At 49.5% G+C, this 18,430-nt stretch overlaps 1 long non-coding RNA gene across 2 annotated transcripts; it reads left to right on the top strand.

Annotated features, from left to right (window-relative positions):
• Positions 1 to 2,032: 2,032 nt before the first annotated feature.
• On the top strand, positions 2,033 to 15,923 carry LOC120369746. 2 transcript variants are annotated; one of them, XR_005583374.1, is made up of 4 exons: positions 2,079 to 2,161; positions 8,534 to 8,674; positions 12,396 to 12,594; positions 14,830 to 15,923. It is a non-coding gene; the product is annotated as an uncharacterized LOC120369746 (long non-coding RNA). The 2 variants fall into 2 exon arrangements; XR_005583375.1 differs by lacking the exon at positions 8,534 to 8,674 and having other exon boundaries at positions 2,033 to 2,161; positions 14,830 to 15,921.
• Positions 15,924 to 18,430: the final 2,507 nt, after the last annotated feature.

The raw sequence follows: 18,430 nt of genomic DNA on the forward strand, positions 1-18,430 counted from the left end.
TGCATGTGAAAAATGAGACCACTAATGAAAGCACAACAAAAATATCTGGGTACAATGTGTTCTTATCTGTGCATTAATCATTTATATACATATGTACAATAAATGGCCAGTTACATCACTCAGGTCCATAGTTCTTACTCCCATGACTATAGCCTGAATATAAACTGTTCTTTACTACGCAATGTAGAGCACTTCCTCTCAACAAACTGTTCCTGCAAAGTGATGAGCCATCTGCCTTAACGACAACGGGAATTGGCTGGAATCTTCATTCCAGACTTTACAAACTAGACTAAATGGGGAATGCCACACCCATAGCCACAGTGCAAGAGCTGTAGGTTCAATGTTAGTCATAGGTACATAGTTTCCATGCCAGAAAGGACCATTATGATCATCATGTCTGACCTGCTGTATAACACAGACCCTAGAACCTCACACAGTAATATCTGCCTTAAGACCATAACTTCTGTTGCAGCTGTAGCATAACTTTTAGAAAGATACTGTCTTGATTTAAAGACATTAAGTAGGGTGACCAGACAGCAAGTGTGAAAAATCGGGACAGGGGGTGGGCAGTAATGAAAACCTATATAAGAAAAAGAACCAAAAATCAGGACTGTGCCTATAAAATTGGGACATCTGGTCACCCTAACGTTAAGTGATGGAGAATCTATCACATTCCTCGGTAATGCCAATGATTAATTACCCTCACTTTATTTCTAGACTGAATTTGTCTAGCTTCAGCTTCCAGCCATTGGATCTTGTGCCCTTTTCTTCCAAATTTAAGGGCCCTTTACCCATGTAGGTGCTCAGAGACCATAATCCAGTCACTTCTTGACCTTTTCTTGGATAAACTAACTAGACTGAGCTCCTTTAGCTCACTTGTCTCACTGCAAGGCATGTTTCCCTGAACCTCGAATCTTCCTTGTAGCACCTTCCTGATCCCTTTCCAATTTGTCAAACACCCTTTTAAACTGTGCATGCCAGAACTGGATTCATCTGCTCGTTAACAAGCGTGGAAGTACCCTAGCACAGTGATACAGTCGCTGTTCTGGCCGCAAAGATTGCAAAGTGCTATCTGAGAGATTGAGTCTAAGTTCTGATTACTCAAGGCTGCAACAAGGTGTAATTAGGATGACTTGGACCAGTCTGATTAGCCAAATGTTGCACATCAAAATGAGGAATTGCACAGACCTTAAACTTATCACCTTTCCCAAGTTGTTTTGTCATTTTTACATAGGTGGTTTATTGGTTGTTTGGCCATTAATGCACAAACTTGTAGGGAGTGTGGCACGTCTTGTGCTGCTATTTTATGATACGTAATACCAGTGTAGTATGTGACATATAGGTATATTATCAATGTTTTACTCAGCACTTCATGGAAAAATAGCCACACATTGCAAAATATTTTCCAAAGCACATGCAGTACTGTTACACATTTATGTGTAGAGAGAGTTTCACATTTAACTGTTCAAGATGTCTACATTTTTCCTATATATGTATAGATCTGACCATATCCAGCTGGCTTTACTCATATAAATCCTCTCGCTGACTTTATGGGGACCACTCACACGAATAAAATGAGCAGGTATATGGCCCACAAAGGACTGATACTTTCCTGTAAGATTTTCCTTAAACAATTGAACAGGCTAGCAGGTAACCTCTCTCAGGATGGGCAAGAGGGGCTTGGCTCCCCACCTCCTGCAATGCCACTTTTTTATCTACTCACTCACTTCTCAGCTTCTCTACGAAGAACTAATTGCAATGGTTTTGTGGTGCCAGAGGTAGCTCCCTCCTTCCCCCTCCCTAATTTATAGTTGTTGCTCTACATCTATATCAGCCATATGAAGAAGACTTATTTCTGAGTGGTGAGAGTGTCTGACATCAGAGGTAAATTGACCAATCATGATTCTTCCTCTCTCCTCTTCCTCACTTCTCATATTTCCAGGAGGAGTTTCATATCATAGGTCAATTAGCCAGTCATTCCAAGGTGGAATTGTGACATCATCCCACAATCACCTGCTCCTTTCCTGATGGGAAGTGGTGGGACTGTGACATCAGAGAGAGGTCATCTCCTCCCTTCTCCTGGGGAGGGTTGGAAGACTGGCTGTCACTGAGCTTATGAGGAGCAGTGTTTAGATGTGTGCTTTCCACAGTGTTCAATCTGGTGAGTAAAGGGTTGATTCCATCTCCGTGTGCGCACCTGGACTAGGCTGATGCTGGCGGGGGTTCAGCATTTGGGAAGAGTGAGGCAGGAGTGTTGAACTAAATGGCATAGCTGGGCCTTTGGTTAGTCTGGAGACAGAGCTGTGTAGAAGAGCCCCGTGGCCGATGACGGTGATGAGTGTGCTGGCTTCTTAGCTAGCGAGGTGGCTGGTGGAGCTCTCACTCTTTGGCCTCTCTATGAATGAGTCAATTAATCTGTTCAGCACAGAAATTCAGAGGGGTGCCTGATTTTTCATTATCTAACAGGGGAGTTATATACATAGCAATGACAATGGGGTACTGTTTGGAACAGGTGAGGGATTTCTGACTGATTCCGTAAACTGTATTGGAGAGTCTCTGCGGTAACAACACCTGGCCCTTTTCATCCACCAATCTCAAAGTGCCTCACAGGCAGGCAGGTGTCATTATCCCTTGTGCAGAGGGAAAGTGACATTGCACAGCAGGTCCATGGCCGAGGTGTGTCTAGAACCCACACTTCCTAAGTCCCAGGACAGGGGACCGCAGGCCCCCTTCCCCACGAGAGATCAAGCAGGAGGCCTCCAGGCACAGCAATCAACATGGCTGGGTTTGGTACAGCTGGGAAACCTCACTCCAAGGAGAACGAAGCATTGACTTGCACACGGAGCATCTCACACGGGATTTCCCTATTGATCAGTTTGTTCAAAGAGAGGCCGTATTTTTGAACATAGGAAGGAGGCACGGTCCTGGAGTGATTTCACCTTTGGAGTCCTGACTGAATTAGTGTCACCACTAAACAAAGGGGAAAAGGGCTTTAACAACTTACTGCCATTAACATTCAAACTGTGTTCCTAGAAAACCCTTTAGTACAGAGTGCTGCAAGCCAACATCCCACTTCATCAATCTGATCTGCTTAGGAGGAGTCCCTGGGCTCTGCTCAGACCTAATGAGCCGCCCACATAGACAATCAGTGAAATCATGGCTCTGTTGAGGTCAGTTTCCATGGGGCCAGGACTTCAGCCAATGTTTAGCGGAAGTTCTTTTGGGTTGCCAGGTACTGATTAGCACATAGCATTGCTAAGCGCTCTTGCTGTAAGGTGCCTGCCACTATGTTCTACCACCCTTGGCAGTGGGCTAACATACCCGGACAGAGAATCCATATCATCTTTTGCAAAGGGACAAACAAATGCTCCTCACAGTAACTGATGCCGATTGCTGAAGATTCCCAGATCCATAGGGTGAAATCTTGTCTCCATTGAAGTCAAAAGGAGCTTTGCCATTGACATCAGTAAAGCCAGCATTTCACCTGGAGATTTTTAAGGCCAGAAGGGCCATTATGATCATCTAGCCTTACCTTCTGCATCCCACAGGCCATAATTTCACCCAATAATTTGTAGATGGCCAGAACTAATAGCTTTCAAAAGCAAAATCACAGAAGCAGATTTGCACACAGCCTTCCAGAGCTGCATTGGACAATGACCCTCAGGCTGAGAGCTTAGGAATTTTAAAGCATGCTATAAAACACACTAGATCAGTGCCTGCTGCCACCCTGAATCACATGGGCTGGGAAAACTCTTTCTCCAGACATTATCAAGGTAATTACTCAGGTGTGACACTGAGTCATTGGGTAGCACACTTTGTTGTTGTTCTACCCCTCGATCCCTCCAATAACCATTCCCAGGAGCCCAACTCAGTTGCTTTGTTAGTCTCAGACCAACCTTCTCCTCACTTTCCACCCCAAGCAACAAAGCAGCTGGAGTTGGAACCAGAAAAAAACAGTAGAAAACGGTGGCTGTAGAAGAGGAAAGGTTGATCCTGACCAAGGAATATTAGCTGGAAATGACAGGGCAGGTTTTGGTGCCACGGCCAACTTGACTAAGAGCCCTGTAAATCGGTTATTGTCTGAAAAGGATCAAGTGTTACCAGAGCCTGAAACTTTAGAAAGACCGTCTGTGAAAGAAACTTGTGAGGAAATGGTTTTGCCCTCCCAGCTGCAGAGGATTTGTTTGCAGCATTGGGCAATACACACAACAAACAGATTCTGTTCGAGACAATACTTCCCAGGTGAGGATTTTACTAAGAAAGAAATAGGAAACTTCCTGGGAGACTTGATTTGCAGAATTGTTTACAGGGAGCAGACAGGAGCATTGCAGATGTACTCCAGCCATTCAAGAGTTATGTGGTTCTCCACTTATATGCACAGGAGCTAAACTAAAATCCATGTGAGCTCCTGTACTACTGTTGGCTAGAAGTGCACAGTAAAATGTGACATACTGTTGCAACTACTGTTATATCCAACCCCCTGTGTTTGATTAGTTTGCAGACAGAAGCTGGGCCAGAGAGCAACTGGAGAACAGTTAGTGAGACGTGTGCTAGCTTCCAAACTGCCTCCGCCACTGTTTGCTCTCTCACTCTTGGAACTTCTTTCAGAAAAGTGAAGGGTTTTTTTTAAAGGAAATGTCAAGTATCAACGCCTCGTGATTTTTCAATACACACAGGCAACAGACAGTCTGCCCCTGCAGCCAGGCTCTGGCTGTAATGAAGTGAAGGGGCAGGGATGCTCTTTCCTTCCCAGGGTGCATTTAGGAAGGTATCCCTAGAGTTTGCAGCCTGTAGCACTGAGCTACAATTGGGCTATTCTCAACCAGGGATACGCATACCCCTGGGGGTATGTGGAGGTCTTCCAGGGGGTACATCAACTCATCTAGATAGTTGCCTATTTGTACAACAGGCTACATAAAAAGCACTAGCAAACTCAGTACAAACTAAAATTTCACACAGGCGATTACTTGTTTATACTGCTCTAGACACTGTACACTGACATGCAAATACAATATTTATATTCCAGTGGATTAATTTAATAATTATATCGTAAAAATGAAGGAAGTCAGCGATTTTTCAGTAGTAGTGAGCTGTGACACTTTTGTATTTTTATGTCTGATTTTGTAAGCAAATAGTTTAAGTGAGGGAGAACTTGGGGATACGCAAGACAAACCAGACTTTTGAAAGGGGTACAGCAGTCTGGAAAGGTTGAGAGCCGCTGGGCTAGTCCAGGGGTCTCAAACACGCGGCCTGCGGGGCTATTTCCTGCGGCCCACGCCCGCCCCCCCCAGCCTACCTCCAGGCCAGGGGTGGACAAACTACAGCCCCAGGATTGCCCCCCTTGAGCCCTGCGCCGCTCCCTGAAGCGGCTGGCATCACATCCCTGCGGCCAGGGCAGGGGACAGTGGGGGAAGCAGAGTGTGTTGCCCTGGCTTCCAGGCACCCCCCCACCCCCCGCAGCTCCCATTGGCCGGGAACGGGGAACCGTGGCCAATGGGAGCTTCAGGGGAGGTACCTGGAGGAACAGCAAGCAGCATACAGAGCCCTGCGTCCCCCTCCCCCAGGGGCTGCAGGGACATGGTTCCACTGCTTCCCAGAGCGGAGTGGGGCCAGGGCTGGCAGCCTGCCCTGGCCCCGGTGTGTGTCGCTGCCACCCCAGAACCTGAAGCCCTCCTGCACCCTGCCCCCCAACTCCCTGTCCTGAGCCCCCTGCCTGCACCTCAACCCCCTGCCCTGAGCCCCCTGCCTGCACCCCAGCCCCCTGCTGCACCTCAACCCCCTGCCCTGAGTCCCCTACTGCATTCCACACCCCAACCCCCTGCCCTGATCCCCCTGCCGCATCCCACCCCCCTGCTGCACCCCAACTCCCTGCCCTGAGCCCCCTGCTGCACCCCACACCCCAACCCCCGGCCCTGAGCCCCCTGCTGCACCCCACACCCCTTCTGCACCCTGAGCCCCCTGCCTGCACCCTAACCCCCTGCTGCACCTCAACTCCCTGCCCTGAGCCCCCACCACACCCTTCATGCACCCTCTGGGGGCAGGGAGGGGGCAGAGTTGGGGTGAGGACTTCAGGGAAGGGGTTGGAATGAGGGCAGGGAAGGGGTGGGAAGAGGCAGGGCCTCATGGAAGGGGTGGAGTGGGGGCAGGGCTGGGGGCAGCAAGGGGGGTGTCAGTGATGTGGCCCTCGGGCCAATGAACTAGCCCTCATGTGGCCCTTGTGGTCTTTGAGTTTGAGACCCCTGGGCTAGTCCATAACAGGGCTCCCTCTAGATATCTTGCTTGGACTTTTTTTTTTTTTTGCCTTATCCTGTTTTCGCCAAAACATTCGCAAGAACATGGCTGTTCACTTATCAGGGGGTAGCCATGTTAGTCTGTATCCACAAAAACAACAAGGAGTCCAGCGGCACCTTAAAGACTAACAGATTTATTTGGGCATAAGCTTTCGGGGCTAAAAAACCTCAGATGCCCAAATAAATCTGTTAGTCTTTAAGGTGCCGCTGGACTCCTTGTTGTTTTTGTGGCTTTTCGCTGTGGCTTAACTGAGGTTTGAGTCCTGGGGAGCTGCACAAAAGCTCCTGCTCCCAGGTTTGGTTTTACTATGTAATTCCTAGCAGTTTCCAGAGATTATGGGTAGCTCCATCTCTTTGCTGAGATCTGGCAGCAGCCAATGGAAGCCGGAGGTTTGCTGCTGTCACTGCTTATGCTGGCCCAGACTCAGAGTTTGTTGGAAACAGATAACCAGGCAGGCCCAAGAGTAACTGCTGCTGTCGCTATGCAGCCCATTGCAGCAATCTCTCATGCAGTCTAGCCAGGTATCGCCCTTTAAGGGAGCTGTGAATCTGGAAACATCTTGAAAATCTCTCACAGTCAGGCTCTGCCCACGGGAACAACGCAGTCCCCACTCATGCAGCATATCCAGAACGCTGCCTTTCCAGGATCCCTCTCCAGGGGGTGATGAGCCATCTGTCTCCTGCTATCAGACCCAGGAGGCACAGGAGGCTGTCTGACAAAAACATTGCAAACCTGAGCAAGGGGCGCATGTTGGCGCGGTTCTGGGTACTTCCAGCTAACCCAGGAATGCCTGCATAGCTAAATCAACACCATTCCAGTGGCCAACAGGTACCAAGGAGAAAGGTGCTGGCTACTACTGGAGCTGGGTTACCAGTCTGGAGGCGTCTGATAGGGGATGGCAAATGTTATGTTCTTTTAAGTACACAGACATACATTAATAACTCATCAGTGCCTTTGCACAGGGAAAGCCCAGGCTTAAAGGGAAACAGCCGCAATAAAAACATTGCTAATAACAGCTCTGATTAGTAATAATGGAAGGAATTTAAAGAAATGAACATACTTTTCTCCTGGTGCACTCATACATTCCTCTTGCACTTCACTTACATGAGACTGATCGGTTTCACTTCCTATTCACGCTCCGTTTCTCAGCCGCATGCCCTAGCCTAGATGCAGAAAAGAAGGGTTGGTTTTCAGGACATTTTGCGAACGATGAAAATATTTCTCTTAATCTCTTAGGTTTTGGATTAAGCAGCTGACGTGTGCTGGGACCTTTGATGAAGGGCTATATAAGCATTGCTGGCATCATTTAGTGTAAATTCCTTTTCTACAACACCAAAAATCTGGGCCTAGACCTGAACCTCTGTGAGACAGGGTCTGTATGTTCTGTGTTTGTGCAGCACTGGCCCAGTGGGGTGCTGGTCTGGGACTAGGGCTCCGAGGTGCTACCGCAATAAATAATTACAATAATAATACTTGACAATGGCCCTTTCAATAGAATGGCTGATTCTAGCTCAGTGCCCTGTGCTCTGGCTTGCTAGCTGTTGTTGTTGAGAGGTGTTTGGACAGCACCTGGGCCTACTGCAATACAAGTGATACGTTTCTGGCTAACACTTTGTTATAGCAACTTGGAAATGTGGGCGACTACGTACTACATTGTGACTATGTAATACACGGGTTTAGTGTATTTGATCGTGTTTTCTTCCACTGGCTGGATTCTGGAAGGATATGACCGGGCTGCTCACTGACCTTGAGTGGAGTGGATCCCGTAAGCCACATGCTACAGGCTTATACTTTTGGTGCTAAAAGGTTCTGGATTCAGTTTCCGCACATCTGTACGTATACACCCCAGGTGGGGCTTGGACCCCAATGCACAGCAGAGAGTCCCCACCAGCATATCATGCAGGGAGAGTATGTAGTGTCCATGCTAAGAGTATGTGACTGTGTTTCCGTCGAGTGCAGCGGCTTTCAGACTTTCTGAGCCGAGCCCTCACTTTGAGTTGCACCCCCCCAACCAGGACAAAAATAGACACATGCAGAAGTATCCTTGACAGCCTGTTCAGAAACCTAGCGGAGACCTTAGCACAGCTTTAATTACATTACCTCCACCTGGATGTTTCAAATGCACAGATAGTGACCAATGGCCCAGCCAAGGCTTCCTCCAGAGCAGACTGCTTCTACTTTGCAGCCAGGTTGCACCGCTAGGGCAGGGCCAATACCAGCCCTTCTGTCCCTCCCCACTCAGGTTTTCAGGCTGGGGAAGGCATGTGCAACAGTCTCTGGATGCAGAGCCAGCCCTGGGCGCAGAGGCTGCTGGGAGCGGAAATCAATGCAGCCACAGCAGATGTTGACCCTGACAGACCCACAGGCTGGGTGGCCCGCTAAGGTGAGTCAGGGGTGGAGGTGGCACTCCCTCCCGGCCCCCCATAGGGGCTGGCTCAAGCCGCCTGGCATCACCATTCGCCCCCCTGCCCAAACATTCCTCCACGTCCCTGGGAGGGTGCGTCTCATAGTTTGAAAACAAGCTACCCATTAGTTTGAGCCAGGATACAAGCCAGCTATAGACTGGATGCCAAGAAAGTTGCTCCATTACTTCAAGTGACTTGTACTTTTAGTGCTGCGGATCCCAGATTCGAGCCCTGCTATCGCCCATTGTGCCGGTCTGTTACAACATATTGATTTTTAATGTTTTTTCTCTTGCCACAATGGCTGCAGATCACTGCTGTAGGCAAAAAGAAAAGCCTAGCAAAGGGCTGGTTAAAAACTGGCATGTGACGAGTCTATTTCTATACACCCCCTCGGACTGTCTCCACGGGGTTTGGCAACTATGGCAGAGTGAATCAATCAGACTGCACATGTAAATGAGCACATCCCAAGTTAGATATGTTCAGTGCAGGCTTCGCTTCGTCTCTGATGAGTCATAACCAGACTGCTGAAGACTACCACTGCAACAGGGCATGCAATAGGTCGGGAGTGCCTTGTAAGGTACTAGCCCAAAGCCAGAGTGCCTGTAACCACTGGAGACTAGCCTGCCTTTGCACCCGCTAGCATGGCTTGTTGCTATTTGAGTGCGGCTCATTTATTGTAAGTTTGACTTTAAAAAATCATGAGTTCTGCAGCTTTTCCTTCCACTGTGCCTGTGACCCTAGTCAATGGAAAATGGAAAACAGCAGAGAAGAGGCTCTGGATCCCTCTTCTCTACCACTGTAGGCCTGGTTCAAAATCACTCCTTCCCCTCGCAAACCTGCCACACCGGTTATCCATGTCACAGGGGCAGCTTGAGCGACTTTAAGTGGACTGGGACCTGGTTCATAGGTGACAGTTCAGCGACAGGATCCCGTTTGGCCGGCCAGCTCTAGCAATCTGAGTCACGCTGGACGGGCGGGGGCGCGATGAGAAAGAATTTATATTTCAATTCACAAGTTGCCTACACTGCCCAGACGTAACCCAGTGGAGCAAAACTGAGATGTTGCTACCTTAACAATAGGAAGTTGCTACTCACAAGAGTAGGATGTTTGTTCGTGCTCCACATTGAATCTCTCAGACGTGCTACTTCGCCTGCCTTTGAGTTCCTTTTCTCCTGCTTGTTGGGAAGAGAGCATGAGGACTGGTTGTTTGCAGAGCAGGTGCAGTCACTGGATTTTGTTTAGTCTCACGCGCCCCCCGCTGCCTAAATCACAAATTGAGCCAGAGCTGGGTGAGTTTGATGAGTGTTTGGGGTTATAGGGAGTTTTCGGTTCGTGATTCATCGTCCATTCATGGCTTAGGGGATTTATCATCATTCTGGAGTCTGCGCATTCATATAATTTACTCAACACAACTAGATCATTGGTTTCAGTCCCGCATCCTGCCTTTATGCCTCTGTGATACTTCTGTGAAAGGCAACCCCCACCCTCAACATGATGCATGTGGCAACCCCCACCCTCAACATGATGCATGTGTAATCACTTTTTGCCCAGATGCATGAGAGTTGATGAGCTATGTCTAACGTGTAATATAACTACCAGTGTTATTGTTGCTCACCAGCTAGCCAGCCCTTCTGAACTCCAGTAACACCATCAGGGTGAGTTCCATAGCATGACTACATGCTGGGGGAGACATATTTCCTTTTGTTTGTTCTATTTTAATCAGCCACTAGCTTCATGGACTGACACCTTGTAGAACTGCAGAGTGCCAAATAGCCATCAATCCTTTGCCCTCAGAGAGCACCTTTCATCAGAAGATTGAAAAGTGCACAGGAGCTACTTCCAAACAAGGCAAATTCCCGACTCCCACTGATTTCCTGGGAGGTCTGTTTGACCATGGACCACAGTGTTTGGCCCAGCTAGAGCAATGCAGGTGGATCTAAGCAATGTCAGGAATCCTGGGCATATTGTCTCCCCTGCCACTATGATTCCATGCACTGCACCACTTATCTCTGATTCCAAATGCTGACATGATATGAATTACACACATTGCATAGTACATTCTGCCCCTGGGTATGTCAGTTACGCTCACCTACACCAGTGTGTAAGTTACAAGCCCAATTACCTGGTCACTGAATTGGTGCCAAGGACCTTTTAATTAGACTTAAATTGCCACTTACTGAGTTGCTGGTGAAGCAAGGAAAGTTGCTCCTCAGACCTTTTTTAGATCCCCCATTATTCCACAGGGCCCCCAATCACACTAAGATATTGGTATGCAAACTCAATGGGAATTGCATCTCCTGGGATGAATGGGTCTGGAAAGCTTTTTAAGATACCAGGGCTCACTTTGCTCCTCTCGGGGATGTTTCTGAGACACAGGGCAGGTGAAGACTTGGTACAGTCCATGAAGCCACGCTCAGCCTTCTCCTTCTCAGCATCACAGGAAATGAAACAGGAGCCAACTACATCTGGAGAATAGTCTTTAACCCTCAAACAATTGGTGCTGGAATCACCCTCTTCCCCTTGCAGCCAAATCCAGGAGGGACATTTAGTGACAGCGGGAGGAGGTGCTGCGTGAGTTGGCTGATCCCAGCCCTGTCTGCCGGCAGCACATTGAAAGGGCTGTGGACTCCTCATTGCTGATCAGTGTGACCCATAGGTAGCTCTGATCTGATCCTGTTACAACTTGGTGTGGTGTCACACACACAGCAAAGGCAGAATTAGCTCTGCTACTGTGCTATGAACCCTAATGGGCAGCAAGGAACGAAGCTGGCAAGCTTTTGTCTTTATATTTACAAAGCAAAGTTGGTGCCAGCTATACAGCAGTCACCACAGCCCCCAGGAGCATGCCCACCTGCCCCGAGGGAATATGCCCATCAAAGCTAGGCAGTCTTCAATCTCACCAACCCGTTGTTCTCCTTGCTGCTTTCCCCTTCTTCAAACTCTTGTGCCAGCCAAAATGCCAGCTGAACAATGAGCCCTGTTAGAGGCCCTTAGGAAGAAATCCACCCAGGGATCCCAAGCATGACAGCAGGAAAGGCCAGCTATGTACTACCAGCACCAGTCGTGTACGAAGACACGCATGACCTGGCATGCCCTGCTCTTGTGGCTGCGGTGTGACCCTGCCTCCTCTCACTTGCAGTGCAGCTGTCACTTGAAGTATATGTCTGCACTGAGCCTGGACTCTGACTCAGGTCTCTGCCCAGCCCCCCTCCCAGCCCCACACAAGTCAGCTCAGCAAGCATTCAAGGCCTTGCTAGGGGGATGGGTCAAATCCTAAGTCCCGTTGTGACCCAGGTCCAAGCCCTGTCAGTTTGCAGTGTGGACGCAGCTCAAGCCACAAACCCAAATCAGAAGGTCTGCCCAGCGCAGAACGGCTGGGTTAGCACAGCTGTGACTCCCGGGTCCAGCACCTGTAAGCCCAGGTTCACAATGCAGTGTGGATGCTCAAGCAGGGGCTTGGAAACACCCAGTCCACAAGCCCGGGTCCTGCAGACCTGGGTTTACAATGCAGCATACATGTACCCTACCGGCCTGTGCAGCATGCTCCAGGGGGGAGACCCCGGCCTAGGTCTGGCACTTCTGAGAGCTAGCGCAGCTGGAAGCAACCCTGGCTTTGGTCCTCTCGGTAAATCTCCCTGCAGATGAAGCTGACTAGCTCCCTGAGCAGGGGAGGGATGTTATATGTTCTACTTTATACAGGTGAAGGGAGACGGCATTGCCAACGCAACATCAGGAGGCCCAGGCAGGCTCTCTCATCTGCCCCTATTGGAGGCAAGAGCGAACACTGGCTGTTATTTAGCCTATTCTCCGGGGGAGTCCTGGACAGAGCTCTGAGAGGCAGGAGCAGCCACGGGTGGGACACTGACTGTTGCACTGATGCTCATTGGAAAGAAGGCAGGTAAGTGACTGGAAAGAAGATCTTTGCACTGAAATGTTCTGCGTTGCGCCCTGTGTGCGCAGAGGTGTCATTCATGTCTCTCGCTCACCTGGTTAATAGGAATGCTTAGCTCTTCTCTAGCACGCTCCACTCAGAAAGCCCGAGTGCTGTACACAGACGGCCACTCTCATTATTTGAAGGTAACAGACTTCAGACATATAAAAGGCTGCTCTAAAGACGATGCTGATTGATTGTTCTCCAGGGCCACTGAAGGCAGGACAAGAGGTAACAAGCTTAATCTGCAGCAAGGGAGATTCAAGTTAGATATTAGGGAAAACTTTCTAACTGAGGATAGTTAAGCCCGGGAAGTGATTACCTAAAGAGGCTGTGGAATCCCCACCACTGGAGGTTGAACAAACACCAACAAACCATCCATGTGGCTAGGCAGGGTTGTACCCGTAAGTCCATGATGCAGTGGCACCAGGGGTCACGTGTTGGATGGAGGAGGAGTGCACTGTACATCTGCAAGGAAGAGTGCAGGTGTTTCTGAGAGCAAGGCTAGTGACAAATATGTTGTTCAGTACGTGAAACAGGGATGGTGTCTGTTTCTTTGGGAAGCTCTAGCGCCCCCATGCTTTGGAGCAGGGACTTGACATTCGGCAGGGAGGTGGCCTTTGTGTCAGTAATGTGCCTTTTGCGAGCCCTGTGAAAATCCACCCAAATTTGGCCCAGTTATAGGCCTTTGAAAAATATCCCAGTTCACACATGTTTAGTGGGGACATGCTAGAGCAGGGATCGGCAACCTTTCGGAAGTGGTGTGCCGAGTCTTCCTTTATTCCCTCTAATTTAAAGGTTTCGCGTGCCAGTAATACATTTTAACATTTTTAGAAGGTCTCTTTCTATAAGTCTATAATATATAACTAAACTATTGTTGTATGTAAAGTAAATAAGGTTTTAAAAATGTTTAAGAAACTTCATTTAAAAATAAATTAAAAGCAGAACTGCCCAGACCGGTGGCCAGGACCCGGGCAGCATGAGTGCCACTGAAAATCCGCTCGTGTGCCGCCTTCGGCACGTGTGCCATAGGTTGCCTACCCCTGTGCTAGAGCCTTGTAGCTAAATTCCCCAAATGTTCCATATGCACTGGGCATGCTCCAGCCTTGGGCTGAGCAGGACTTTCCCTACATTTGCAGTTCTGGGCTGAGGCAGGCTGGGTGGGGGCCAGACACTGGAACTGAGAGCAGGGAATTTGTTCCCACTGAGATCTCAATGTCCCTGTGCTATTCCAAGGTGGCAAGGAGGAGGAAGGTTCCCTGAGTCAAATGCAGAGGGGACAAGGAGCCTGCTGGGAGGAGATTGGGACTGGAGTGGAGAGGGAAACGGGCTGGGAGTTGGACGGGGGCAGATCAGGACTGGCTGGGCAGGAAGCCAGGGAGGAGAATGGAGGGGGAAGACTGGGACCCAGTGGGAGTGTGACTGAGATGGGGTGATAAACTGGGAGAAGAGACTGAGACTGGCTGGGCAAAGGTACTGGGAGAAGGAGGAGTGAAGGGGGGCACTGAGATCCGTTGAGGAGCCCAGGAAGGGAGACTGGGAACCAGTGGGAACATGGAGGCCATGGAGCAAGGGGGAGAGAGATCGGACAAAGCACTGGGATTGGCTGGGCAAGGAGACTAGGGACAAGGAGTCTGGGCAGGAAGGGAATGGTAGGACAAGGAGATTGGGACTGGAGCAGGGGGTGGCAGAGACTGGGACTGGGACGAAGAGTCCTGAGGGGTGAGACGGCAAGGTGAGAACAGGACGAGGAGTCGGGGTTGGGGAAGAGACAGGACAGGGGCAGGTTGGAGTGTGGGGCAAAAGGTCTGTGTCCAAGATTCCTGAGTCCCACCATTCCTGTGCTGTCAAAGGTCTGGGAAACCCACTGACAAAATGTCCAATCCCCCGGTAATCCAAAGAGAGGCTGACAACCTACTACTGCTATCAGTTACTTTGTTAGCTCAAGTTGCAGAAGTCCGTGCAGTGGATCTAAAGGTGACATCCCTTCTGATGACAGTGGGATTTCTGTTTAAAAACAAACAAACTAGGAAACACACACACAAAACTGGGTTTAAAAACATTAAGACTGCAAAGTCAAGCATTTAGAACTTAGGAAATGCCTGAATTAAGGTAGTCTGTGCAGCCTTAATTCGGCCTGCATGTGCATATAACTTGTGGTACTGTATTTAATTACATGGTCACGTGTGATTTTTTTTCCAGTTACGAAGGATGGTGATGGGAAGGGATTAGTCCGATCTCTGAATTTCCTGCCTTTGATGGCTCTGTAGCATCCAGGATCACCTCCCTCATGGGTTAATTTCCCAATGCAACACAAAGAGCTTATGAATAAACCACCAGAGTTGCTGATGGCAAAACCTCACACCTGCACATTCTAATTGGTCGAGAAGGAGAGAAGATGGGTCAGCATAATTGGTGCCCTCCAGACACTGCAAGCCGGGAATTAAGGACTTGGCTGGCAGGAGGTTCCGCAGTGAGCCAGAACTGGGCCGTACAGACCTGACAGCAGAAAAAGAGGCTGAATCAGTCACTCGACTCTGGCCCAGCCATCGGCACGCCAGGTGGGAAGAAATCAGAAAGGAGAAGGAACATATCCCTTACTCTTTCCCCTTCTACAGAGAACATCGGGGGCAAGATTCTGGTGCAATTCTGGAGTCGCTCCACTGAGTTCATGGAAATTACTCAGGGGTTCTCTGGGTCACGGAGATCAGCCCTTGATCCAGAGCTAGGGAACCTCAGCATTACAGAGATAACATTGTCCCAGTGAAGAGCTCTAATCAGGAGTAAAATTCCCACCCATCCACCCCTGCAGTCTCAGCCTTAATGTCTCATTGCATGGGGCAGGGGGGTAAAAATGCCTGGGGGGGTTAGGAGCACACCTCCCATTGACAGCCATCGTGATTCTTGTCTTAAAGTCCTCAGATGCCTTTAAACTCACCCCACCTTGTTCTGAGTATGTTATCATTGGTATTGTGGTAGTGCCTAGAGGCCAGGACCACACTGTGCTAGGCGAGGTACAGACATGGACCCTGGCATGGACCCTGCCCCAAAGAACTCAGACTCTTAAGAGTACATCTCCACTGCATTATAAATCCAGGTCTGTGGACCCAGGCTGTGGACTCAGTGGTTCTAAGCCCATGTCTGAGCAGCCACACCGCATTGTAAACCTGAGTTTACAGATGCTGGGCTTAGGTTTCACAGCCATGCTAATGTGTCCGTACTGTGCTATGCAGACCATCTGACTCAGGGCTGCAGCTTGAGCTGCATCCACACTGCAAAATGACAGGGCTTGGACCTGAGTTGCAGGGGAGAGATGGCTCAGTCTGTCCCTACAGGCCATTTTGGTAACTCCCTGCACAAAGCTTGGCTGTGTTTGGGTGAGAAAAGGCGGCTGAGCATTGTTCATACACACCAGGGCCGGCTTTAGGAAGTGCGGGGCCCGATTCGAACAGTTTCAACATGGCCCCAGCAGGGATGACTAAAAAAACCACGTAAAAAAACCACATGGGGCTTGTACTCACCGGGTGGCGCTCCTAGTCTTCGGCGGCGGGTCCTTCACTCGCTCTGGGTCTTCGACGGCACTGAAGGACCTGCCGCCGAAGTGCTGCCGAAGACCTGGAGCGGGTGAAGGACCCGCCGCCGAAGTGCCGCCGAAGACCTGGAGCACCGCCGGGTGAGAAAAAATTAAAAAGGAGCCTCTAGCCAGGGAAGGGATTCTCGGCCATTTGCCCCCCATCTCCCCGGCAGCCCTGCCACTGGGCGCGGGGCCCTCTTAGGCGCGGGGCCCGATTTGGGGGAATTGGTGGAATTGGCCTAAAGCCGGCCCTGATACACACAGACTCCCCGCCCCCTGAAAGGAGCTGCAGAGACAGTATGAGTGTTGACTTCACCTCTGACATGAGCCCCTCTGCCAAAGGGACACAGCCGGCCCAGTCCCCGGCAGGCACTGCACGCCCACGCGCCAGGGCTTCCAGAGAATATTCCTTGGCATGTCACGCTGCCCTGATCAGTGTCCTATAGCAAGGGGGGGCAGTTAGCTGGGAGCCACCCGGCCCCTGCATGTCAAACCCCAAAGTCGCTGCGTGGATCTGAATGAGCCAGTCACACCGAATGTGCCCTCTCCATAGCCAGGCACATTGTGCCCTGGCCTGGTGTCACCAGGCAGGGGCCCAAGGGGGAGGTAGATGCTGCCTCTTCCCTGCCAGCTCATCCCTGCCTGAAACAGAACTGGCCCATGAGCGCTGGGTGAGCCTCCCCTTGCACTCTCCTGCCAAACTGATGGCTGCACTGCCACCCTGTGGCCTGTTTTTTCATTACACACAGTCGAAACTACAGCAGCTTTCTGTTCGATTTCAAGCGATGTTTCTCCCTCCCAGAGTCCCAGCCAGCGTGTTTTAGATTTTAGCAGTAGTGAGCCCATAGCTTGGTGCATCTACCAATGCGCTCTTCAATCTAGCAGAGAAAGGTATAAATACCACCCTGCAACAGATGGAAGCTGAAGCTAGACAAATTCAGATGGGTAAATTTTTAATAGTGAACGTAATTAACCATTGGAACAATTTACTAAGGGGCATGGTGGATTCTCGCTCACTAACAATTTTCCAGTCAAGATTGGATGTTTTTCTAAAAGATCTGCTCTAGGAATTGTTTGGAAGCCATTCTCTGGCTGTGTTATACAAGAGGACAGACTAGCTGATTGCAATGATCCCATCTGGCCTTAGAATCTATGAATCCACGGTCACTCCCTTTTTGTTTTTCATATGCGAGAGAGAAAAAGAGGCTACATATGCATATGCTCCCATGCCCCACCTTCCTTCTTCCAACCAACCATGCTTGCCAGCCCCATAAATTCCCAGTGAGCAAGAACGAGCACTCTTTTGCCTCTCTAGGTTTGAAGGTCCCTCTTGAATTTCACATTTGATCTATTCAGCACTTTATTTTAGCACTGCCCCAAATGTGGTTATTTGCGGTCCATGGAGTTTGGGTTTATCTGTAAAATGTTCCCACACACACACACACACACACCCTGGTGGTCAAGGTGTTGTGCAAAACACAGACCTAGATTTCCAGGACTGTGCATGCAAAAATTATGCATACATTTCCACGTGTGATCCACAAGCACCATCATCACAATTGCACATGTGAATTGCAGTAACTACACAAGCAACTGGCCTGCCAGATGTCTTCCTGGTCATTTGCATGTGCATTTAATGCAATGGCATGCCCCAGCACAGTCACTGCGGGTGTAAATTAGGCTCCCAATGCATATGCACAATTACATGTGTAACTCTGTAAATCTTGGCCATAAAAATACAAATCTGTAATTAAAACTATTATAAAGTACAATAAAATAGTTGCTTTTAAAATTATTCCACTGAAAACAAGACAAGGGTAAGTTGTCTCTAACACATTCGCTACCCCAATTTTGACGTGAGCAGAATCATCTAGAATGATAGCTCAGGTCAGTGGCCAGGCTCATTCAGCCTCTGGCCAGTGGCACCAATTCAGATATTTCTTGGGCCCCCCGGGGGGGGGGGGTGGAAATTCCAGTCTCTGCCCCTCCCCCACTGCTGGCAGGAACCCAGTTCTGGTCCCCACTCATTCCTGCACTGAGACACCAGGGTTCTCTTGGCTGGGGAATCTCCCCTCTGTCTGACTCACACAGTGAGTCAAGTTCTGAGTGGCTCCGCCGTACAGGTACAAACTCTCCATGCACCAGATCACATCTGCATGGAGGAGCAGATGGGTAAAATTGCAGTGGTGCTGCGACCATGTGGTCAGAGTAACAATATGGGCCACTCTA

Source organism: Mauremys reevesii, linkage group 8, assembly GCF_016161935.1.
Source record: "Mauremys reevesii isolate NIE-2019 linkage group 8, ASM1616193v1, whole genome shotgun sequence".
Taxonomy (NCBI): domain Eukaryota; kingdom Metazoa; phylum Chordata; order Testudines; family Geoemydidae; genus Mauremys; species Mauremys reevesii.